This window comes from Haemaphysalis longicornis, unplaced genomic scaffold, assembly GCF_048455015.1.
Source record: "Haemaphysalis longicornis isolate Haplotype H1 unplaced genomic scaffold, Haemaphysalis longicornis Haplotype H1 scaffold_6, whole genome shotgun sequence".
NCBI lineage: Eukaryota > Metazoa > Arthropoda > Arachnida > Ixodida > Ixodidae > Haemaphysalis > Haemaphysalis longicornis.
The window spans coordinates 99,321,492-99,346,059 of record NW_027526407.1 but is presented as its reverse complement, the minus strand read 5'-3'; the positions used below and the strand labels follow the sequence as shown (position 1 = coordinate 99,346,059).

The 24,568-nt window shown below is 46.7% G+C and overlaps 1 protein-coding gene and 1 long non-coding RNA gene across 2 annotated transcripts in view; one reads left to right on the top strand and one right to left on the bottom strand.

Moving 5' to 3' along the window:
* Fmrfa (FMRFamide related propeptide) overlaps nt 1–24,568 on the bottom strand; it is a 305,089-nt gene that overhangs the window by 214,850 nt on the left and 65,671 nt on the right. The window lies entirely within an intron of this gene.
* Nucleotides 23,325–24,568, top strand: part of LOC144141086 (uncharacterized) — a 105,880-nt gene continuing 104,636 nt past the window's right edge. The window contains exon 1 of the long non-coding RNA XR_013316426.1: nt 23,325–23,462. This is a non-coding gene — a long non-coding RNA (uncharacterized LOC144141086). The remainder of the gene's footprint in view (nt 23,463–24,568) is intronic.

Genomic DNA, 24,568 nt, shown 5'->3' with positions numbered 1-24,568 from the left:
CTGTACCTGCACCACTTCTTTATCAGTGCAGACGTAGACCTAGAAGAAATGATGGCCTTCTACCACTCAATACCGAAAGAAATTAGCAACATTATTCTCACTCACCGATCTTTCCTCATCAGCGTGTTAGTAGTGTTCGTTCCTTAGTCGTACGTATAACTTCCGGCAACACTGAGAACTAACGAGCAAGTCTGATTGTTTTAAGAACTTGGTGCAATTTAGCTACACGCTTACAGATTACATCACTGGCGGGTGCTTCTGCTTTGCTTCTCTTTGGTATATTAAAGTACATTCGTGGAAACAAAAAAGCAGGCTAGGGAGGATTAGAACAATCTAAGAATGGGAAGGCACACGCTCAGTTGAACCTTGTCTTGACCAGCGAATAGGGCCCGATGAGGAGTGAAGCCCTGAGCCCACGTGACAACGTGTACTAGGTGTGCCAAGAGGTTCTGTGGTTCGTCGCTCATTCTCAGAACACTGCTTTGGAGCTGCGTTTCACCTTCCTGGCTTGTGATCCGATATTTAACAACGAAGCTGTTCTTGGTAAATTCTTTTACGGGACGAGGCGTGGTAACGCGGGCGCAGTGAGATCGGGAGGACATAGCCTAGCGAGGGGAGAGCAAGCGCCAAGCACGCGTGCAGCGTAGAAGGGAGAGAGAGGTGCAGGAGGTGCCAAGTGCAAGTGCGCGGAGCCAAAGCGCGGGTGAGGGAACACGCCCTGCTCGGTTGGGCGGAGCCAAGGAGAGGAGGAGATTAGTCGGCCTACTGGAGAGCGCGCCTCCAACAGATGGTTCGGACGAGCGCTCATGTATAGACGAATGTGCTTGGCGGTTGTTCCTCGAAGGTTATGAGAATGGATAAAGTCGCGCGCTCTCCAGAAAAAGAAGCTGCCCGACGGGGGCGCCAGCGAGAGTTGGCGCTCGAAGGCGCGCGAACGGGAATGGATCTACTGGGTTTGAGAAGTTCGATGAAGCTTTGCCTTGCAATCAGGGAATGTCAGGCAGCGCGACGTGAAGTCAGTAAAGCTGGGCTCATTTTGAAATGATTCTGTGTACCCCTCACAATAATATATGTCCGCTTTTTTGTTCCACACACCGCGAAAGTGAGCATAGTGATCTGAGAGTTTCGCCTAGAAAGCGGTTGTTTTAAAAGAAAGACTTACGTCTGTAGGACGGGAGTAGCTGGGGCTCAAAATTTGAACAGGAATAAACGTTTACTGAGGACAAACGAAGGATGGTAGCGCTGTCATCCCATAAGAAGGCATCCTTATTCAAGGAAGCCTTGGGCTGGGGCGATTATTGCCGCTGTGGGTTAGGAGATCCATGGATTTTATGGCGCGAGCTGGTCAGCTGGCCCTCCTACTAGACAATGTTACCAGAAATAAAAGATGTTATGCATAATTTGGGAAATAAGGGATAAACAAACACCGATGTGTTCAGTGCTATGGGCTAGTGCTTGGTGGGCCGATTTGTGTCAACTAAGGCAGTATTATATTATTAGCTGCATGATGTTCATAACTTTATCACTGCTACGCTAGCTTGCCCTTAATTATTGAAAACCCACTGGAGGCGAGAATTGAGTCCATTGGTAGTTCCCAAATGGCAGCATTCTTAGGCCCGGGCGAAACACTAGAATAATCACCAGAAACAACGTGTAATTTATTGGAATTCGCTGAAATTATTGGGGATGATTGGCATTTGCCTGCAATTCCTTGAGACATGTAACTCATATTAAATATTAAATAATCCCAAATAACCTCATTGGACCTGTGCCTGAATTACGCAATAGCCCAACGCCGTAGCCACTAAGCCACCGCGGCGGCTATACCTCGGAGCAGATATCGCGCCGGGGAGCCGGCTGCATTCGGGCGTCCCCAGGGAAAGAGGTATCGCTCCAGCCAGGCATATATCGCGTTCAGCGATATAAAAAAGGAGCCCACCACGCTGATCACAAGCAAATACATACGCAGGATCGTTAATTAGAGAAATTAAAATCGATTTCCAACCGTCATTAGGAACGGGGCCCCAACGGCATTGGGAACCCTCTCTAATCCTTCCAAAATAATGAAGCAAAATACGGAGCTCATGCTTCTCGATGAGACTAACAGTAGGGAGAGAAACTTGTGTTACTTGGGTCAACCAACCGAAAGTACGCTGCCATTAATCTCCCATCAATATTGGCTTGTCTGTGCATAGCTTTTTAAACTTCCACGCCGCTTCATTCAGGATTTATGAGTTAACGTGCGCTCACAAAGCAAAACAAAACGAAAAAGCTCCGACCGCGTGTAGGTCTTGAGTTCATGCCATGTAAACTTTGTGTAGTTATTGACCTTAAGAATTTTACGAACCTAAGTTGGCAGGTTAAAACGCGAGGTGTGTTCTCACTTTAAAGAGCTTGGTCCGGGTATTCCGCGCCAGACATTAAGCACAACGCAATAATGTGGCGGTTAAATAAAAATACGATGGTTTTTTCCCCACGTAAGAAAAATAAAAATGGAATTGGTGGCAAATAGAGTAACCAGCCACAAAAAAATGCAGTGGAATGCACAACGCGTTATGCAGTTATTATGGTATGTTTGAATACTCGAGTCATTATTTTTACAGCACATAATGGTTTATGTTATCTACTCATCGGTTTACCAGTAAGAAATAAACGTAACGCAGAGTCACTCACGAAAGTGTAATTACCCTGTAAAACAACGAAAAAGGAACGCGACTGATTAAGGCGGCAGGGTAATCAGGGGTAGTATCAGGCTAATATCCCTTTGGGCTACGCCTTGGGATTGGTTGTTAATGTATCGCATGCCTGACAACGCCCGGCTATCTTATCTCGTGTTCCAAGAGGAGTGGGCTGAACTGCTTCTCCCCGCTCGGAAATCCTGTCTGATAGTGAAAGATTGTAAACTTGCCGCCAGTCATAGAGTGTAATTAACTTACCGACAATCATCACAACGCAGTTAAATGTTTCTCGAAAGTACAGCGCTTACAGAAAAATGAATGCCTGGCAAATGCCGCGTTATCCGATTTGCAGGCGCTCGATGGTTTTTAATACCTACTCAGTGGTCTATCAGTTACAAATAAAGGTAATCGCTGGCAAAAATATACATAATAAATCACTTTTGGGCTTTTCGCCTAGTGAATTGCAGGGCCAAAGTTTGTCCCAAGAAACTTTAATTACTCAGAGAACCTTGCGTCGTTGTTTGCTACGTGACTCTACCGGAATATTTCCCCGCATTCAGAAATAAACAAAATGAAACCCATGGTAAACAGAAATTGAAGCATTAAAATTTACCACAATGTATGATCGCAAAAAAGGCGAAATAAGGTTGGCATAAAAAGTGCCACCTGTAAATTTCGGAATCGAACGTTAAGTAAATGGCGGCTAAAACGCCACGCGAGGAAGTCAAAATACAATTTCAGCGACGAGAGCGATGCCACTCTGAAGTTGTCAGTTTATGTCTCCGCCAAGCAGCGTTAGAATTGACGCCGACATAAGTGCATTCAGAGTGCGTGTCACAAAGCTCAGCACCTTGTCAAAGAACCCTCAAAAGTTTACCCCGCGCAATTCACAATCGCCGCGAATTCGGTACCAATATAAAGAAGAAAAAAATCTGTTCCTTAATGCATAAGAACGCAGCTTAGGAGCCGCTGAAGTATGTGGACAACGAGGACGCAAATTTTTTTTTGCCTTTGCTCTTACAAAGTTGAAAGTCGAAGAAAAAATTAACGGAGTATTGAAGTTCAATTTGAAGGTTAAGCTGAGGCGAGTCTTGATGTTTAACGCAAGCCTTATTGGCGCAGACAGAGAATCCCGTGAAAAAGAAACGAAAGAAAAACTAAATCCCCAATGTTGATTGATTGTGGGGGTTTAACGCGCCGACGCAACGCAGGCGATGAGGCGCGCCGTAGTGGAGGGCTCCGGATTAATTTTGACCACCTGGGGATCTTTATCGTGCGCCGAAATCTCGTACACACGGGCGTTTTTGCTTTTCGCCTCCATCAGAAAAGCGGCCGCCGCGGCCGGGAATCGAACCCGCGAACTCGTGCTCAGCAGCGCAACGCCTTAGCCACTGAGCCACCGCGGCGGGTAAAAAATCCCCAATGTTCAATTTTGCGCTTTGAAAGGCGCTTCGAAAGCGACACACCTTGGACTAATTTCCGCATCAGCCGAGCTCTGTCAACACCACATGCGTACGAGAAGGCCTGCCTCTCGTACGTTTTTCTACTCAGGAACCTGAAGAATGCGGTTGGATGCAGGCTTTTCATTATACCATTTTCTTCATTTTCAGTTGCACGAAGAACAGGAATCTCCACACCCACGGAGCATTAGGGTAGCCCCGGGAGGAAGCTTAAAGATTTGGGCGGCGTTCCGAGAGTTCGCGCACAGTCCGCGCATTGCCTCATTTGATGAGCTTGCACCACTTTACCCAAACCCACGTTAAAAGACAGTCCCGGGGTGATAAAAGCCTATCTCAGTATGTCCCGTGTTCTAATTGCTCCATTTAAAGGAATCATACCCACGCTTCTGCGCCGAAAAGTGCCCGGCCCTCCGAAGACGAGCAGCGACGGGGAAGTTTTAAAGGAGATAGCATTTCTTGAGCTGCCTAAACAATAAAACTTTGTTCGGTCTGTGCGTCTGTTACTTGATTTTCCGCCGGTTTTTTTTATTGATTGATTGTAGGGTTTAACGCGCCGACGCAACGCAGGCGATGAGGCGCGCCGTAGTGGAGGGCTCCGGATTAATTTTGACCACCTGGGGATCTTTATCGTGCGCCGAAATCTCGTACATACGGGCGTTTTTGCTTTTCGCCTTCAACAGAAAAGCGACCGCCGCGGCCGGGAATCGAACCCGCGACCTTGTGCTCAGCAGCGCAACGCCTTAGCCACTGAGCCACCGCGGCGGGTCCGCCGTTTTGTTTTTTTTTTTTTGTTTCGCTGATATGAACTGCTGCCATTGCTCATACACGTCAACATTCCTCAGTGCACAGGAAACTTCAGGCTGAGTTTAGGCATGCGTAACCAGCGTTTTAAATTGAGAGCACGCGTTAGAGTGGCTTTATGATAGCAAAAAAAAGAAAGATACCATTCCTTCCTATAGAAAGTAAAGAGAAGAGCCAAAGGTTTTTGACGTCAAAGGTGCGTCAAAACTTTCCCTGAAACTGCGCCCAATCTATCTTCAAAGCCTGGAAGACACAGATCGCAAGGGAAGAACGAACCGATGTGGCCATTTCTCGCGCAGAACTTTAACGGATCTACAAACGATCTAAATGTGGCCGGTGTTGCACTGCCACATTTTTTGCGTTTACTATCGTAAAAACCAACCCAACGGGCGTACTTAACTACAGGAACGCGGGCGCTGCCGGTTAAGTACGTATATGTTCCCTCAAATGAACCTATAGTTTTCTTTACGCTAAACAACGGGAAGATGAATGAAAAGCGCCAGCGTTTCACGAGTTTCGAACGCTTATGACTACACTCTTAGTCGCGTCCCGGATGGCGTCCTATTTATATGCGGTGGGCAGCCTCAATACCGTGATATAAGAGGCCCTGACAGACTTCTTTTCCGTGACAAAACCGGAGGTGGTTACAGCACGCTTATATGCTATGCCAACGACCCGTGTCACGGCTATAAACTAGCGGACAGCCTGACGCCAGTAAATAAATAAAAAAGGGGGGCAATCGCGAAGCTCCGAGCGATATGTGTGGCTTGCGGCGCATGCGCGTATTCCCCCCTCACACAAAGGCCCGCGACGTTCCTTCGCGGCGGCCGACGACGCGCGCCCGACGATGCGGCGAAAGCCGAAAAACATTTTAAAAAAAATTGCGCGCACATGTGCAGTAGGAGTGGAAAAAAATTCGCGCGTGCTGAGTTGTGGTCCGGTGATTTGTCTTTAGCGCGCGTGCGCAGTATGGAGTAATTTCAGCGCGGAGCGAGTTGGGGCCTCGCGCTTTGACTCTTGCTCTGTATAGTTCATACTCAGTTCCGAGCTTTCACACTTTCTTGAAAACGTTCGCTTCCGCTGACATCAAATGTGTGCTTCGAGGTCGGTGTAGCAGTGGAAGCAACTGCGAATGCGATGGGTTTATTAGGGCCACCGGCAACGCAAGCCAAGCAGCGGGGCCTTGTCAAGCCGGCTGGTGTGTGTATTGCGGGAATAGCCCGGTTAAACACGAGCGGATAGGTAAGTCCCTGGATTTCTTTTTTTTTTCGATGGGTGGGGGAGCGCAGACTGCAAGAATTTGTGTTTGCAGATAATATAGCAAGGTTATGTATCATCTTGACGAAACAGCGTAAAAAACGGGGACACTAGGAGAGAAAGACGACAGGACGACGCTGTACTCACAACTATTTTTTAATAAACTGCAACAGCGAACAAATTGTTTTGTGGCTTTTGGAGACTTCAGTCAGCGGACCCCCAGGTTACGGACCCTGACGATTACGATACTCCTTAATGCTGCGGAATTTGAGCACAGCTGTTTAGGTGTTTGGTCTGCGCAAAGTATGTTGAGGCAAATTATTTCGGACATTGACGTATGGTTACAGACCGCTGTTAATCTTCTCTTATTACTCCATGTTTACTGCAGCGTAAGACGCAGAATTTTTTTTCATCTCAGAAAGTGATCATGGCATCGTCGAACACACGACGGCACGCGCCACTCTGGTATTATCTCGCAGCCTGTCGCCACCACCGAGCATGTCTAGCGCGGCCTCGGTATGCCACCCTAACCCTCACATCTCGCGATATTTTCCTCATTCGCTTTCCCGCTCGCTCTATTTCCTCTACCTTCGGCGTCCTCTTCGTCGCTCTATTACGATGAGGCCAATGGTGACGCGAAATCACTGGAATGGGCGCTGAATAGCTGCGCTTTAAAATGGTATGACTAGAAGCATTTCGAATCATCTTGACTCACATACCGTGTCTTCATGGCCGAATAACTGGGCAAAGTGGCATGATCGCCCTAGGCGCACAAAAATGAGCGACATAAAAGCTTGTCTTGCGAATGTCCCCTGTGTTCTCCTCCCTCATGTGTAACCAAGCAACAGAATCGAAATTAATTGGTTTCATTTAGCCCCCATGTTGGTGTTGCTAGACTTAGGAGCGTCAAGTGGCGGCCGCGACCATTTTTTCCCCAGAAGTCATATGTTGGGTTCAAAATATGCAAAGCTTGGGACCTCACAAACCTTTTTGTTTACGAAATTTCGCTTTATTTGTGCACAAGCCAATACCCATACTATGTTCGCACTCGTTCCGAAAACTAGGTTGGAAAAGCTTGATGTGGGTGAGTTGGTACATTATGCTAAAAAAAGTGTTTTAGTTTCGTGTATATAAGCAGCGTCTTTTTTCAATAAAATATAGTTGGAAGTTTGGCACTGTGTTGTGTGTAACGTATTTCTTCTTCGTCGCTGTTTTAGCGCCGAGTAATTTTTTTTAGGTTGAAAAACAACTGACCAACTATTCCGGCCGTGTTCATCCAACTGTCGAACTACAAGCACTACAAGCGCGACCTACAATCCCGAATACATTTGTTTCTCATTTGAACCCGCACCCGGGCTAATTGTTCTCTCCGACCAAGTCCCATTGTCGCCCCCCGATCGGAAGAAGAGAACTCTAGTAAGGTTCGCCGCACTTGGAAAATTATACAGGGCTCTGGTGTGAAGATGCCAATCAGCCATGAAATTACCTGGCATATTGTCCTATCAAACAACGCTCACTGTAGTTGAAGGCCCACGGACACACAAAACCTAATGTCAGTGTGTGCTTCATATTTTCTCGGCTTCGTGGACATACCGAATCTGCATTCGCACAAGAGAAAAATTTGAAGCCCAAAAGTCCATCGGGAGCAGCCACCTGTGCAAGTGAAAAAATTGGATCAACCATAAAACATTTGGCTTCCCGCGAAATCTGCGGGCTTTGAATGAATAGGTGTCTTCGCACCAGAAAATATTTCCAATACTGGAAGACAAAATGCGGAACGGGAGATTCATCAGAGAACGCTCAAAAGCTCCGACACTTTGTTCTTAAATTTACACTGGCGTTTTGTGCATTTGAGGGCACTTTCGTGATATAATTCGTAATATGTAGTATAGTGCTCAATAAACGTATCGATTATCATCTTACTAGCGTGAAGGTGAAGTACACCTCTAAATACATGTTATTCTGCACCTCAAAAAAGTACAGAACAAAGGTAAACGAAACATTTTTTGCCCTTCTAATATCCCTAGTGTTGCCTGTTTAGCGCTGGAGTACGTACAAAAGCAGATCGCGAATTTGAGATAGCCTACGTATTGAATGGCATTCAGAAAATTGAAACACATTACATTACCATCACAAATTCCAGCATTACAAAACAATCAACAAAACAACATCAAATTTGCCATAATTAAAATTAACAATAAACTCAAGAAGTTGCATTTGAAAAACTTTGGCCTTAGTATTCCGGTACGTGCATATCACCTCGTCCGTAACAAGGTAAAAAGATCTAATAAGCAACTACCTCCGAGACGCTCAATAAGAAGTGGCGTGCCCTAATAAAAGTTACTGTCTGGTGTATTGCCTGCCTGCCCAATAAACACATTAAGGTTTGGCGTAACGCGCACGCAGGGGGCGCATGTCCAATAAAATACGCACAAATCATCGTTTAATTCACACTGCAAAATGCCAACGCTGCGCAGTAACTACAAAATACCGATGGCGAGGTGGCAGGCAGTACTCATGACTTATTTGCAAAATTCCTTCACTGCAAATCCGAAACAATAGCCTGAGTCATCTTCATTATGTGACAGTTCTAGAGTTCAAACGAAGGTATTGACAATGCCTCATAAACTCATACTCTGTATTCTGTACGAAAATTGAATCATAATCTTTCGAGGTTGGCTATTTGCTTTTGTATTGACCGTACTGTGCTCCTTTGCCTTTCGATTTCCTTTCCCACTAAATACGGCGCGTTCGGTGTGTGGCTACGAACGTCAGTACGTTCTGGCAGAGCTCCTCAGAACTGCCGACTTTAGGCAAACAAAACGTTCCATATTGCTCGCAAAGCGAATCTGCTGTGGTAAATGTCCAGCCTGCCATGGAGGGTCACCCTTGTAGTACTGTCGTGACCGACGAGACACCAGTCGTGAGGGGCTCCCAATCATTTCCGCAGTTCGGGGTTGTGCAGCTGCCCCAAGACACGTGGATCGAATGAAGACATCAACACGCACGCAACCCGACGTGGAGATCCGCCGGTGCTCTAATCGACAGCACTTCCAGAGCGGTCGCAATAAAATTCTCCATAAAGCGGCACCGATCACCCTATCTGGAGCAAAATGGACTGGAGGCCGGTCAATAACAAGGATCACGCGCTTCATCCATCGTATCGAGGCGTACCTACGTCTGCATAGCTATAGACCAGAATAGCCGATTTAAATACCTAGTTTAGCGCTGACGTGTAGAGTTGTCTTCACAGAAACCAGTTATAACTTGGTACGAGGCCAATGAGAACAAATACAATCGCAACGACATCTTTTTCGCACACCCAGTCTAAAATCATAACAGGAATACCGTAGAAACCTAACAAGAATTCCTTCCGTACGACAAAAAACTTTCTTGTGACAGCAGAAGCCCTGTTACGATAAAGACATCGGTTGTTACGACACACATTTATGTCGTAACGACAAGGTCAGTTTTCTCAACGACAAACGTTCCTGTAGTCACAACAGAACTGTCTTTCGCTACGAAAGCCATCATGCTGTCGGGACATAGCCAGTGGCAAGAATTGTGACACAATAATACGGCAAGACAACTGTGCGACACGCAAAAATACCACAAAGTACAGGAGTTCTTGTCATTTTCGTCTGGGGTATACTTGTTCATGTGTTGTCGGTAGGGCGAAGGTACAGTAATAGACGATTCACTGATGAAAATTTTGATTGCAATGGTGTCTGCATGCCATCGGGCTTCTTCCGTGTCTAGCCACGCTATTTTTAGTACTTAAAAATGGTGACGCCACAAGACACGCAACAAGCGAAAGAAACAAGTCAAATTGAAGAGCAGTCGAATTTTTTGTGGTGCCGTAAAGGTTCATTTGAATTCAGAGATAACAACACCCATTAAAATACAGTCTTATGGCAAACACCAAGGCGGGAAATCTGAAAATCTACAGCCTTGCCAGAAAACTTACATTACGCGGATTAATGTGGGCGTTAATTTCACCGCAAATCCAGCTGTACATCGGCAAACTTAACTCTGTATTTTTTAAACCAGCACCACAGCAGGCGCTGGCTTTGAGACCTAGAGCATTTTGATAGCATTTTTGGAGTCGACAAACTTGACGAACGTTGCCGTATTGGCGACGTACTTGCACTCTTCACTGCAAATGCCGTCGTAAGACGACAATTTTCTGCCGCCTCTGCCACGTGACTCTCTGCTGTCCACAACACCCGCCCGTCACGCATTTCCGTTCCTTTCTTATTTCTTTGTGAAGAACGCAATAAAGGTTTGTTCAATGTAATCCCATGCTCAGGCGTTCGTAGTGCTCGCGCGCAGTCTCTTGGGACCTAGAGTTTATAAGTGCAGAGCATTTCAGGCGCTCGCCTTATCGTCCTAGCCCCCCTCGCTCGACCTAATATAGAGCACCAAGGCCGCGTCCCGGGGTAACGCTGTTGTTCTCTGCGTATCCCATAGGCTCCGATAGCCAAGTTGTTTATATACATTCTTAGTCAATTCCTGGTTATACGACCCGCATGCAGGCGGGCCACCGCGTCATTTTAAAGCCGCTTATAAAGCGGCGGTTCAGGCGGCCTTGCGCGCAAGCGGCCCGCCAAACACGCGGCCCACCGAACACGCGGCCTGGTGTTTAAGCGGCCGTATTGAGGGCCGCCTAACCAGCGGGCCACCTAAACACCGGGCCGTGTGTTCTGCAGGCCACCGGCCGTAATTTTTCTATGCGGCCCGTTATGCAAATCTATTCCCGCTTACGAAGCGGCCCCCAAATCAAACGGCCCCTCAAATAAGCGGCCTTGTTGCGTTTCACCAAACGAAAAAAAAAACAGGCACTCGGCCAGAATTGCGTTTATCTGTTTTTTTTTTATCGCATTGCCAGGCCAACGTCAGCATCCCGTGACGAATGCTCTAACACATGTTACATCGTACGGGACACACAAAGTGCACATAGGCACATACACGCAACCCTACGGAGAATCGAACCTGTGTCTACTACAACACATGAAGAGGCGGCTATCATAACCACTGTGCCACGACCCACGGGTAGCTGGAGGAGTGCAAACATGGGCTTTTAAGTATTCTTCTTGCTGTTACGCGTCAAGCAGGAGTCTTAAATAACACATTCGGCGGCGAGAGACTTTCTTTAGACCACCGTTTTTGAATCCCTCTACGAAAAGAGGCATAATACTACGGTTTGGGGGGCTTTAAGTACATTGGTATGAGCGGAAACCTTTTGTCATGCTGTGTGCCTGTTTCAACAGTATGATGCGCCATGCGGTGATTTATTCCATCGATGCAAACGGAATTGATAACAGCTCTTCTGTTTTGTTACCAAAAGTATACTTGGACATTGGCGGAAAGTGCCCCCTATGACAATGCATGCAAAGCGTGCAAATAACTAGCACGTAAGGCACACTGTCATGCTGAACATAAGAGCTGTCTGGTCACGAGTGACAAGTATACCATGCATGAAATGGTGTACTAATTTTTTTCTGCTCGTCGTAGCTCTTCTGATGGTGCGGTTACATGCCTTAACCTTTAGTTTTGTAATAGGTGGCGGTAGTAAATTACGTCTCTGGTAATGTAATGAAACGATAATAAATTACTCACTCTATATAACATTGTGTCGCGACGCCTGCAGAATTGCTGCGTCGCCTGCAGAATTAGTGATCGCGAGCACACAAAGAATATGTTAGCGTTTTTCCGCGCAGACCGGATAGGCGCTCAGCCGTGTAACTTGTAACGCCCTGAATTTCCTGAAAAATGCAGTTTTCACGGAAGTTCCACCTTTAATCGTTATAATATCGTAAATAGAGATCACTGGTCGAACCAAAATTTGAGAAACCAAAAATTAAGAAAAGTATAAAAAAATGACGGGAACTGGCAAACTGTACAACGCCCTGCTTTTCCACAAAGATGCAGATTTTGCGGAAATTCCACTTGTAATCGTTATCATAGCGTAGATCGAGGCCGAACATAATTTTGAAAAACTAGAAACCAAGAAAAATATAAAAAATGCGGAAAATGGTGAGCCGTGTAACACCCTTCATTTACAAAAAATGCAGATTTGGCGCAAGTAACACCTGTGATCGTTATAATAGGGTGAATGGAGATAATTGGCGGGGCAGAAATTTGGCTCTAAAAGACTCACACTCAAGAGAAGTGGCATAAGAAGGCTGGCCATTAGTAGACAGTTCTCTTAATTTCTCCAATTTTTTTTAAGTGGCCTCATTTCCTTCGCGCTTTCGATATTAACGAGTTATATTATTGTACGCGGAAGCGCAAGGTCGCGGTTAAGCATTTTCAACATTTTCAAGGCCGTTCACCAAAACCATAGCACTTGGTCCTGAACGCACACTTGTGCATCTGAAGTTTAGACCGTATAAAACAATGCCACCAATAAATGGGTTACAATGGCTGCAATGCCACTAACACATTTGTGATTTGTGCACTTCTGGAACATCTTCATGACCTCAGTTGTCATGCAATGAGGTTTTACCTTTATAATCTCAGTGTTTTGCCCCCTGATCTATCAGGCCTCAATGCACATACCACGAATTAAAAAAAAACTCCCTATATTTTTAATGCTATGTTGCAAGCAAAGCTGTAAAGCAAGTATCTGTATACCTTAAACCTATCCGGATAAAGTGAAACGAGGTGCGCAGTAGTCTTATATACCCGCCGCGAAATCTTAACGTCCAAGTCCGGTGGGAATGTTCACACTTGCCAGCATTGTTCAAGAAGAACAAAACATTAGGCAAATATAATGCAGGAAATCAATATACACGGGCTATTTGCAGTGTTCCTTAATTAAAAAATTCATAGATGCTTGGTTTTTGCAATATCAAATAAAATACTACAAAAAAAGTCCCTCCATCGCCTGCAGTCGCCCGCGCTCCTATAGCTCCGGGCGGAATTTTAGAAAACCAAACGACAACAGCAACGAAAGGTTCCTCTAGATAGGTTTCACTTTCTGCTTGGAACACACGTGGAGTAGTTCAACGTGGTTTATAAACGTTGGAGTGCAGTACTCTTATTCGTGCGCGTCTCCACCGTGCGGCAGTGCTGGCATCGAGCCACTCGTCCTCTGAGCACTGGAACGCGGTAAATTTAAATTGACTTCAGCAAACCTCTTGCGTGTTATCTTGGGAGGAACGAGACAGGCGAGGAACAGCGTGAGAGGTGAGCAGGAGAGAGAAGGGAGGAGCGCAAAAAAGAGAGTGTGCTATCTGGAAGGGGCGCCAGTCGACCATCGCCTTTCGTCGACATTTCCAACGAAAGGAGGAGATACGCGGCCATTTTGTTGCACCCATTTTATACGAGTACGGAGTCAACACATTGATCATATCGTTTTCAGTACCTATCCTTGTGAGTGGGAAATGTTAGTGGGAACGTTGTGTGTGGGAAAATTCGAACGTTTCAAATTTTTCGTGAAATCTTTTTTTTTTCTGAAAGCGTTATTTGTGGGCGGAATGATGTTGAGTGAGTTATCAGTCTTTTTATTGTTATTGTTTTTTTTTCGAAACGTCCGGTTTTGCGGGTAGCTATACTTGGATTCTTATGAGATACTCGTATTTTGCTTCTCTGTTCTGTAAGCGGACAGGGTTGTGATCGCACTTTTCCGCTTGTTCCCCACATTTTGAAAACTGAGACACAAGGGCAGTGCCCTTAAGAGACGCCACTACTTGGCTTTCAAAGCTCTCTTGACAATGTTTCTAGCTCCGCTTAGCAATATAGCACAAAAATAAAAAAGCCCGCGCTTTCTTTGAGCAGTATGTCCCTTCCATTCCTTCCGCATGGTTCATTGTCGAAAGCGCAGATTACGCCTTCTTCAGATACGACCCGCCTAACGCAACTTGGCAGGCAACAGTGCATCACATTTTCAAAGATCAGGCCAGCGATTGAGCTGAAATGGAACAGAACAGGATGTTGCATACTAAAGGACCTCTCGCAGTTAATCGCGTCCTTGGGTGTAGTCTCTTTTGTTGTTTTTGTAGTTAAAGTGCCTGCGGGAATTTCCATGCCCTGCACTCAGCAAATTACTTCGCGCCTTGCTATGATGCTGCCTTTATAGAGCGGGAGCGAAATAAATACTTGTATCAGGTCGTTCTCCCCTTGGTGACAGTTGTGGCAGTCGAAACAAATGCCGAACGTAATTCAACATGAAGACCCGTGCCAACTGGATTATACCAGCGCGTAAATCGCAACTGTTTTGGAGGAGTGGATATGGAACGCTGGCCCGGAGAATAAGAAAAAATGACGGAGGGTTTGGATGGGCGGGTAATGAAATATCGCGTCAATGACACATACATTGTTGCTAATAAATTGTCGCCCCATGCCTAACCCAGGGTATGCGCTATTTGTGGATGCGTAAAACTTCTTTTGCGTTTTAGAGCATGCGCATGGATATATTCTGATGAGGCCTTTTTGTTCTCACTACGTTTGAATTGATTGATTGATTGATTGAAATATTGAATGATTCATTGATTGGCTGATTAATTGCGGTTGTTTACTGAGTGTAATGGGGGAATTGATTAGGCGCTTTCAGGAGCAACGTAAAATCTGCTTGCATATCTCGTTGTGAGGGCTTTCCCCGCTGACTTCGGGCATTTTTTGTTTTCACGTGAGAAGGGCTTCAAATGTGCCGTTGTTTTCTCACCAAAATCAGCAAGGATTAGAAAACATCTACTGGGAAATCATACTCCCAAATCCGCACACCTTTAAGAAGCCACGGGTGTTTTTGACGTTTACAAGCAGGAAGGCCGTGAACGGAAAACAGATCTTTACCGTTAAAGAAGAGAAAACCACACTGTTCGGAAGTAAGCACCAAGCGGCATTGCTAACAAGAGTGACGCCAGTGTGGCAGTTCGTAAATCAGCCACTAAATGTACACGGTGTTTTTCTTTTCTTCTGCCCTTTATGCATGTACTGAGACTGTCGAGTTCCACTAACTAGCCCAATATTATATAATATAAGTTGAAGTACGCAATGAAGCCAAAACAACAAATCATCCTCTTCGTCTGAGTGTTCCTTCCGGGAAATCAAGGAAAGCTGCTCCTGTTTTTAAAGACACTTGTCTTTCGCGAGTAACTGGAATACAAAGATTTTGTCTGTCTGTCTGTCTGTCTGTCTGTCTGTCTGTCTGTCTGTCTGTCTGTCTATCTGTCTGTCTGTCTGTCTGTCTGTCTGTCTGTCTGTCTTTCGATGCAGCCAGCCTTCCAAAAAATAAAGGCATTGTGAAACGAGAAGTGTATATTGAGAAAACATTTCCAAACCACTAGATCTGGTAACAAACCTCATCGGTGAGCAAAAAGAAACCACCAGTCATATTTGAGGTAAAACCTCAATACATAAGTCGTGCTTAGCAGTGTTCTGTTTAACGGAAAAGAGATTTGTGCAGGATTTTCGTAATAGCGAATAAAAAAGCCGCATTAAAAACAATGTTTTGACCGGCAAATACAGAAGGGACGCCGGAGCCTAGACCTTGTGGTGGCATTTCAAATCCAACAGTAAAAAATGGGTTTAATAGAAGGTGCGCGAGAGGTGTAACGGAAGAAAATCGAATTGAATTCAGCAAGCATACCCTATGCTTTTAGAGGAGGGAGAGAGGCGGCAGAGAAATAGCGTGAGAGGTGGGCGTGAGGGAGAAAAGAGACATTTGGATGGCAAAAGCGGCAGAAGGGTATTGTCTTAAGACGACATTTTCAGCGAAATGAGCAAATACGCGACACATTTTTAATTATCTCGGCTTACTAAAAGTGGCGTGGTGAACTACTGGACGGGAAGGAAAAAAAGTGGGTAGAGGAAGTTACTTCCGCGGCGATGTCATCCGGCTGTCGAACAGAATAGTCGGGAGTAATGTCAGACCGTGGGCGTGTAAGGCCCTCCCACGAGAACAAAACAGACGGCACCCAACTCAAGGCGACTCTACGAGGTGGCAAAAATCCCGGGACCAAAAGCGCGGGAAAACACGAAAACACGTTCCGATCAGAGAGCGCGATGCATTGAGGCAGAATATCTTTGCTACGGACTTGTTGTATATGAACGTTTCGTTTCTGTTTCTGTGCGTTGTCTATTCGCACAGAAATTCCGTCGTGAAGTTTTCATCCCGAAGGCGTGCTCATTAAGTTTAATGAGAAGTTTGAGAACGCTTATATTTCGCACATGTCGCTTGCCGATCGGATGCATACGCTTTGCGGGACTGGTTTTTGTATAACTCGAGGTCAGTTTGTGGATTCTAGCAAGTGCTACAATCCGAATATTGCAAAGTCGTAATATTCCACTACAAAGGGAAATCCAGAACAATGATTTTCGTTGCGGCAGAGTCTGACAGGCGGATATTGGGCAAGTTAAGGAACTTTACGCAAATATGACTAAATGAAAAGCGCAGAAAACTGTGACTCAATGCGAAATATGAAATGGAGTTTATCTAGAATAGTGTGATGTGCAAAGAAGTTAAAAACAGAAACAAAGAACAAAGAAAAAACATTTCACCGATTATATTTCCGCACGGTTTCTGTGCACGCTGTGGTATTGTGCTGACAGCGAATCCGCACATGAACTGTTAAGCTACTGAAATTCGCGCTTCGTGATGGAAACGGTTGGCTCGCTAATTGAGCTCTCCCTTCTTCTAACTGACATATATGTATATGAATTCACTGTACTGATATTTCTGTAAAGCTGGCCACATACTAAATTGGATAATTTATTTGGTCTACTCCTTCGTGTGTTATTTTCACATCTGTGTTATTTATTTTTTCAATCTGTTCCTTATGATAAAATCTGCAATCTTAACAAGACACCATGTGAGCGTAGCCTTTTAAGTGCGAATGCACTTCTTAAGCGACCCTGAATCACGCGTCCACCGCCGTCCGTCCGTCCGCACCACATACCTACTTAGGGCGATTGGCCAAGAAGAGTTCCTAATTTCTTTAGCACATACCCACTTAGGGCGATTGGCCAAGAAGAATTCTTTCGCATCACCCGTGCATTCCCACTTCCCCATCGACGACTGCTGCTTCGCCAGGAGCGGAAGTCGGGGCGAGTACTGCGGCGTCTACCTCGTCGGTCACGTCTACGCGAACCTCGTGTCGCACGCCGTGTCCACCTCGCCGGTCAGGGACGAGTCGCCGTACAGTGCCGTCTACACCGACGCGTACTCGGGCGACGGAATCGTGGTCGTCACCCTCTACCTCGCGCCAAACATCTCGCGCGACGGCGTCGTCGAATACGTGGACGCGGCGATGGAGAGTGAGGCCAGGCGCGTAAAGCCCTCGGACCCGGTCGTGGTTGTTGGGGACTTTAACGTGGACGTGCGAAAGGGCGGCGAGTGGTTGATGGAATACATGCCCGCCAACCACTCCATGACGTGCCTACCGCTAGAGGCTCCCACCACCATCAACGGCAGCTACATCGACCTGGCCTTTGCGAGGAACTGTCTGATACGCGCGGTCTTGCAACAACTCTTGACCGTACATTTCAGTGACCACAAGGCGGTCATAATGACCGTCAACTACAACGACAACACCAACAAGTGCTGAATAAAGAATACTGTCGTTTCACTTTACTTGCGTGTGTGTGTGATCTCCTCGAACATACACTTTAATTCACCAAGATTTCCAGAGAACGACTAACGGGGTGTGTGAATCCCCACTTGATCACGCGGGGGTGTTAAATGCAACTAACGGGCGAATGCCAACACAGTTCAACATAACTCCCCCTCATAGCATCACCCGTGCATTCGCACTTCTCCATGCTCCCCTTCGGGGAAATGCGGGTGAATTTTTTATTCTTTGTATTGTAAAGTTATTATTATTACATAGGTATCGTTAATTGCTAGAAGCTGCAAATCTATTTCTGTGTATCTTTCCAAAGTCTAGGGGTCCCACAGCAGTATATTACGGTGAGACCCCTTTCGGTGCTACTGAGACAACAATGAAGTTCTATCTTCTCCTTCTTCTATTCTTCTGATGACATGAAAAGCCTCGCCGTTAAGAAAATAAATCAACTAAGTACATAAATCATTTAAACTTTTATTTATAACTTTCGAATTCCAATATCTTAACACAGCAAGCGTGCGAATACCGCGCGAATGGTGAGGCGTATACGCGGTACTACGGCAATTACACAGGCGAATTTATCGCCAGAAAATTCCGGGGCGTTTTGTTTTTGTTCTGTTTTATCTAATACCAAGGCTTGTTGCTTTCTAACAAGCCTCGTTTGAAGTTACTGTGAATTTTAGGTCTCTCAGGTCTTCGATTCCCGGCTGCGGCGGCCACTTTTCTGATGGAGGCGAAATTTCGAGATTTCGGTGCACGTTAAAGATCCCCAGGCGATCAAAATTGATCCGGAGCCCTACAGTACGGCGTGCCTCATCATCTGTATAACGTCGGTGCGTTAAGCAGCCCAATCAATCAATCAATCAATCAATCAATCAATCAATCAATCAATCAATCAATCAATCAATCAATCAATCAATCAATCAATCAATCAATCAATCAATCAGGTCTCCCGAGCGTAAGTTTTCTGTGCTTTTTATTGGGACATAACACCTGACCAATTCGCCCCTCTGTCTCTCCTACTCTCATGTTAAACAGGGAATTTTCTCGTTTCTTCCACAAGATTTATTAAGGCGAAGCTTCCTACGTCTCACTGATGGCGACCGCCTCGTCACCAAAATGCACTGCAGGAAAGCCGGCTTTACACAACAGGTTTTGCAAAACGATGATGACGATTATAGGCGAAGGTTCATCAAGCGCCTCAAGAGAAGAGACACGCTACCCGTATTCGGAATGGAACCTCGCGTTTTCGCGTTATGAAGCCGGAATCTATCCGATTGCGCCATACCGACACGGCTAGATTCATTTGGATTTTGGACTTTGACTTGGTATCACGTTGCATGGCAGAAAGCTTCACGTTTTAACTATCTCTCTCTTAAGAAACGGGCTTTCTTTTTGTAAGATAATCTGGTTCTCCCCACCCGTTTTATTCCCTTCCCGTTCACATTTTTCGCGTACTGACCATCAACATAAAGACAAGAGAGTTCCATTCAAGCTCCGGATATGGAGCCGCGTACATAGCTCATGAATAGACATATTTCCTTCCACCCAGCGCGCATGCGCGGAAGTTTCACAAAGGTCACCAAGGCGGAAGTTGTCATCTCACTTCCGCTGCATATGTAGGCGGATGAGAACCTCGATCGGGCCGCCCTGATTATAGCAAGCGCAGTCGCATCCGGTATTCGCGATGAACTGCTGACCTTCACACAGCCAGTGGAGGCGGCCTGAAGGCAGTAGTAACGTATGCTACAGACCGACGACCAAGCAGTGAGTGGGTAAGAAGAGTGGGGAATTGGCGGCTCTGGGGCCGGTAATAGGGCCAGCAGTGTTTGCAGGAGCCGACACCATGCTTGCAAGGAGGGTGGCCCTGCATGAGGTGAATGCATCGATCCATGGCTGATCACAGTAGCGCACGCTATGGCGTCAGCTGCGTTGCCGGAATGGGATGGGAGGTTGGCTACACGGGAAAGGGCCGAAGTTGCTGCCTTTTCTCCCTTTTTACAATACGAAGAATTAGGCGGCAAATTTAAATTACAGCAAGTTCTGGGCGTTTCTTAGGCTGCTAAAGCCACATGGCGACAAACCGGTACGACTTTTCTCCTTTTATTCACGATTTCTGGACAGTTCAGGGGCGTCCCGAGGACTTCCTTGGTACCGGAGGACTCGTATGCGACCAGATGAAAAAATCAAGCGCCGAATAGTGTCTCACACAGTCTGCCGGCAGCCTGGTATTAAAAATGGAGGAATCTATCTTCTGAAACCAGTGATTTTAGGCAGGAATTCTACTAGATATAATAGGGACCGTTGATTTCTGTTGGACTTTTTATATTACGCAATAACAGCGCGAATTATCAGTCTCTAGACGCGCTGCGCTCTATATTGTTGTGAACAAGAGGTCACCTCACAGTGAAGTCAAAACCAGTCACGCAACTCCATCTTCTGTCGGTTTGCCCGGGCACGAAGAATCCTCGAGCGAATGAGCACAGAGAGGCTGATCTCCGGCTGAATTAGCCCATTTCGTTTTTCAGCTAATAAAGGCCTGAAAGCGGTACCAAAATACGCACTAACAGAAGTGTTCAAAGTGTGTTCCTCGGGAGACAATTCTAATGTAGCTTTTTCCGGCCGTCTTGCAAGATACCTGTCACTGTACCTATATTACGGAGACCTTTATTGATTGAGCTAGCTTGCCAACTACTCCAAACGTCTCGGCATCTAATCAATATTGCGTGAATTATCTACCCACTAATGTTATCGTGTCAGTTTTAAAAGCGTACGCTTCCGTGTAGAATTGAGCAATTGATCAGAAATTTGCGATCCTTTTTGAAGAAAGTTAAAAGAAGCGCGAAAGGTAAAAGTGAGTCCAACCTTCACTGAAAGTGCGTCAAATCGATCGCCAACCCTCCAGACACAAATCGCAAACGATGAAGGAACCCAGCGACGATTTTTGGAGCTCCAAGTAAACGCACCTACAAACGATCTAAATGCACACAGATACGTGGTTTATGAGATAAAGGTGTACTATTGCACTTCTTCTTCATGATCGATGCGTGCATTGTGTTATCTAGAACCGCTCCCCTTTCTCGAGTTTGAAGTAACCATTTTGACTCAATAGAAGTCTGGTTTCACGTACGCACCGTTTGCCAAGATAATGTACAAGAGATTTTGAGACGACAAAGCGTTTTATTTGGACATGCAGTAGATTTCTGACAGAACGCCATTGGCACCAACAAAAGAATTACGCCCACCTCCCCTCGCGGGAACCCTGGTGTGATGCGACGTTGAGGGGGGTTCAAGTGCAAGCGGAGAGCAACCGTCGACCGAAAGGCCGCCGGAGAGCGGCACACCGGTTATATGCGCAGCGCGCCCGAAGGAGAGGAGACCGCGGAGAGAGAGAGTACTGCACATGCGCAGCACCGCGCGCAGCACCGCCCACCGGCGGAGTGAGAGCGCGCTGGGCCGCACACCCGCAGATGCTGAGAGAGATTTTTCGCTCTCACCTGGGCACGCGCCGGCGCCAGCGCGTCTGCCGCGGCTATGACGCAACACAATCCAACACAATGCACTTTAATCCAATCCAATCCAAGCCAAGCAAAGCCAAGCCAAGATCGAATCCAATCCAATGCCCCTCGCGAGAGAGTGTTCGCTATCGGAGAGGAGAGGGGTGAGCGGAGGAGAGTGCGGACGCCGACGACGACGACGACGACGACGTACGCACGCAGGAAGGACAGGGCCACCGACAAGAGATGCTCTCAGCGTCGCATCTAAAAAGCTTTCGCTTTAAATATGAGTCTGACCCGCCGCGGTGGTTCAGTGGCTACGGCGTTGCGCTGCTGAGCACGAAGTCGCGGGTTCGATTCCCGGTCGCGGCGGCCGCTTTTCTGATGGAGGCGAAAAGCAAAAACGCCCATGTGTATGAGATTTCGGCGCATTTTGTTAAAGATCCTCAGGTTGTCAAAATTATTCCGGAGCCATCCACTACGGCGCGCCTCATCGCCTGCGTTGCGTCGGTGCGTTAAACACGGCAATCATCAAATATGAGTCGGTGTCCCATATGACAATATTACGGCCAAGTACCGTTGGGTACAAGGCCCCTACTGACCAGAAAACTGGAAGCGTTACAGAAACGCACGAGAAAAGGGACGGCCAAACTGTAGAGGTTCAGATCACCATAATTGGTTCAGCAGTGTTAACCAATGGGGGACTGCGTCACCCACGCAAAAATACCCTCAAATGGCGCGAAATACAAATGTTGGAAAGTGTGTTGTAAAATCTACAGCGCCAGATGAGTTGACGAGGAGGTGAAAATAAGGAGAAGAAAGAGGGCGTGCGTGTCGTCCAGCGAGGTTTTAATGAACATTTTTCTGCCCGAACTGCTGCGTCAGGTGGATACGCCGAAGATGTGAACTTCCTACCAAAGCGCGCAAGATTGGAACAGCTCTGTGTGAAAGCAGCTTGGGAACCTTCATGAGAGCATCACTTCGTAAAAAGCACGAAAAGGTTTACGTTGGACGCGACGCTACGTAGAAGACTGTCCATGGACCGAGCAGGTATCAAAACGTAATGCTCGTCTGAAAACGCCAGGACACCTTTCCAAATGGATTGATGCAAGACCACAGGCACTTGTCCTGTCTGGAATGGATCCTCGAATGAAATCCTCTTCCTCCTCCCCCCTCCTCCTGCTCCTCCTCCTGCTCCTCCTGCTCCTCCTCCTTCTCCTCCTCCTCGGGTCCACAGCAGGACCAAGACTTCCCCTCAATATTTCCCTCCGCTTCTAGTGAGCCGCGCCCATTATTTACCCCCGAATTGTCTTAGTTCCTCTCTCCGCAGAATCCTTGTACCTCTTTTCGATATTTTCGAAACTTTGCCGCCATTCAGGGCTCAGAGGAGAAAGCCTTGTCACTAAATAAATTTACCCCTCCTTAGTAAACATCTCCTAACGACGCATGGCGTTGTCGTCAGGTTTTGTCAGCGCAAAACCGGTCAGAAACGGGCATTAAGCTCAATTGTTCTCGAAAACACTTTTATCAAACAACTTAAAATGACCACCTCGTCTTTTTCCGCTCCCCTAATTCCACCAATTCTATTTTAACAATGCACCGCACTCGACAAACATGCTGCAGCTATATCGCAAGTGTACTGCACGTCAAAATAAGAGATGGTGAATTACGATAGTTAGGCTGGTCTTGAATGCCACTGTTCTTCACGCATGAATAAGACATTATGACTTACAATTCGTTCGTTTGTTTTTACTAAACGGCGTGCTTGCAACCCGTCCGCATTGGTACCAGAAAACAACACGCGTACGCGTCCCGCTAAATGACAAACGATCGATTTACACCACAAAACCACGCATGCCTTGCTGAAGTGCGTACATGTACCCACGCAATTTATGACCGCGGCGTAAACGCGCCCAACGCTTCACGTCCAATCAGCAAGCAGCAAACATGACGACCGCGCGTATACGAGACTCGACACGGCCGCACATTCCTGGAACTAGAGCGCGCGGCGGCTCTCCGCTTGCTTTTAACGCAATGAGGGATCGTGCGGCACTTGTCGCATCGAATAAAATCGCACCGGCAACCACATGTCGCGGTAAATCGCGTCACAAGAAAGGAACGCAACGCTCGCAAAGGGGAAGCTTTCGGGGCGTGGAATATTGAATATTCATCGCAGCCGGGCACCAAGGACGTCATTGATGTGTACGTATCTTTTTTAGCTTTTGAGGGATGGAGGGATGGTTTCCTCTTGGCACCGTATTTCTTCCTCATTACGCTGCGAAAACGTTGCTCTGTGCGATGTGGAGTTATGCCAGAACAAGGGGAAAAGCTGACATTAAAATTTCAGTTATCGGGGTAATGAACCGGAGCGAAGTTAATGGGGCTTTAATGAGACTGCAATGAAGCAGTGGAAGCTGGGGAAGAAAATTGAATGCTCCGTGTTTCTGTGTCAACCGGGGCGGCCGGACGCGGCAATTAAGAATATTACCCGTAGGATGTATGCACCGCCTTAAGCTCGGTCCCCAAGCCCGTCTTGTGAAAACGAAAAAGAAGGAAATTTCGTGGGAAATGATTTATCGAACCAGAGTAAAAAAAAGACTGGGAAGCTGTTGCAAGCTGCTCTGTTACGGGAGATCTATGGAGTCTTCTGCCCAGCGTACTCTATTATGTTTAACGTACGACTGCCTTCTAAGATGCTTCGCCTTGGGCAATAAGCGTAATTGAGAAGGAACGGAATATGCGGAGATTCGTCCAAGCCAGATATAAAATGTGCCATCGTGTGTGTTAAGCTGGAAGGAGAAATTTTCAGAAATAAAGTGCAATCAGCTTTTCCGAATGAATTCGATGCCGAACACTGCGAGTCGAAGGAGGACGATAAATGACACGAGACCTAGAAGCCATTAAATTTCCCGTTTAAAGCAGTGTTGACACGAATTGTTCGTGCTATGTTTTTATAACTAATATGGGCGCCTACCAGTCCAGTAATCGTAGAATGGCACATCAGATGACGGGATCGCAACACGAATTTTTATTTGCAGCCTAGTTTATTTATGCCAGCTTTGGTTGCGACCGAAGAAACACCCACACGTCCGCCATGACAGGGGGTCGCTAATGACATCACTGTTTTTGTGGCAACAGGGCCGGTCCGGACGCGCGCGCGCGTGCGTCCTCACGGTTTGTGGTCGCACGCACCAGGCCAGCATCACGTCAGTGACGTCAGTCCTAAAACTGTGACGTGTTGTACAAGGCAACGCAGCTGCCACCAACAGCAGCCAGCGCGTTGGTTACGTCACGGGAGTCCTGACGTG